We start from the raw sequence: 1,158 nt of genomic DNA, 5'->3' as shown, positions 1-1,158 counted from the left end.
TACCTGTGTCACTCTATTTCTGATGAGTTCCACCATTTCAAATTTTTTTTGGTAGTCATACGATGCTAACATTTCTTCTACTGCCTGGACATGCTGCGCTCGTTTTTGTAAAAACAATTTTTGATCTGAAGAACTGTCGTTAAGATAGATTGTGTAGCCAAATGATTCATGCCCTTTCATTCACTCCCAATTTGAAATCATCAAGCGCATACCCCCACTCTTCACCTTCATTCCCCCATCATCAAGCGCATACCCTGACAACTTCACCATCATTCCCCTATCAGCCCCACCCCTATTTCAAGATTTACGTAGGGAATTGTACAGTAGGCCTAAGTTATCGATATAGATATTGGCGATACCTTTATAGGACTACTTTATACAATCAATATTATTATGATAAAACAGAAAATGAAGACAAGCCAGCAAAAATCAATACCTCACCTTGGATATATCATAGTCAATTGACTATGGATATATACACTGGGAATCAAATACAGTAATTGATATAACTAAAGGTGTAGTATCACATAATAGGCAGCAAGCCTAGTAAGCCATTAGATGTCTGTCTCTAAATCTAATATTTTTTTTTTATCTAATAAACACAAAAAATGTGCTGTCACTTTTTTCTTAAATTATTTTATCACGCAAGTCAAAACACACTCAAAAGGTACTATAGGCATAAAGCCAGGCCTAGTAGTACCACTGAATCAAGAGCTGGACCTACTCTAGGCCCTAGGCATGATAGCATCTACCAGCTGATCTAAACAGGCATAGCCTACTAGGAGGATACAAATCTCCAGGGCTTTGTCGGCTTCGGCATTTTCTTTTTTACTTGTCTTGGTACTTCCTCTTTTTCCAGGCTCTGATTTATCTTCCGAAATCACCTCAACCACGACTGTGGTAACTAGTAGTAAAATGCAAAATACTGAAGACATAATTGCATAGGGCCTAGACGTCAAAACTGCATCATTATTATGATCATATTTTGCCAATGTCACAGGTCTGTAAACGGGTACAGCATTACGAACGTTACCGGTAAGTTGTCCAATGCCACCACCTGACTATGGTATAACCACGTGACTTGATGTGACCGCGCCGTTCGCACGGCAGCGTGCGAATAGTCTCTTATTCGTCACTGCGCCATCATAATATGGAAGG

At 39.5% G+C, this 1,158-nt stretch overlaps 1 long non-coding RNA gene across 1 annotated transcript; it reads right to left on the bottom strand.

Moving 5' to 3' along the window:
- Positions 1 to 43: 43 nt before the first annotated feature.
- Positions 44 to 1,028, bottom strand: LOC117114498. Its single transcript, XR_004446377.1, has 2 exons — positions 791 to 1,028; positions 44 to 125 (listed from the first exon to the last, which is right to left on the bottom strand). It is a non-coding gene; the product is annotated as an uncharacterized LOC117114498 (long non-coding RNA).
- Positions 1,029 to 1,158: the final 130 nt, after the last annotated feature.

This window comes from Anneissia japonica, unplaced genomic scaffold, assembly GCF_011630105.1.
Source record: "Anneissia japonica isolate Jap-2015-1 unplaced genomic scaffold, ASM1163010v1 scaffold172984_len1156_cov100, whole genome shotgun sequence".
In the NCBI taxonomy this organism is placed as follows: domain Eukaryota; kingdom Metazoa; phylum Echinodermata; class Crinoidea; order Comatulida; family Comatulidae; genus Anneissia; species Anneissia japonica.
The sequence above is the reverse complement of the archived record's forward strand: the minus strand, read 5'-3'. Positions and strand labels throughout refer to the sequence as shown.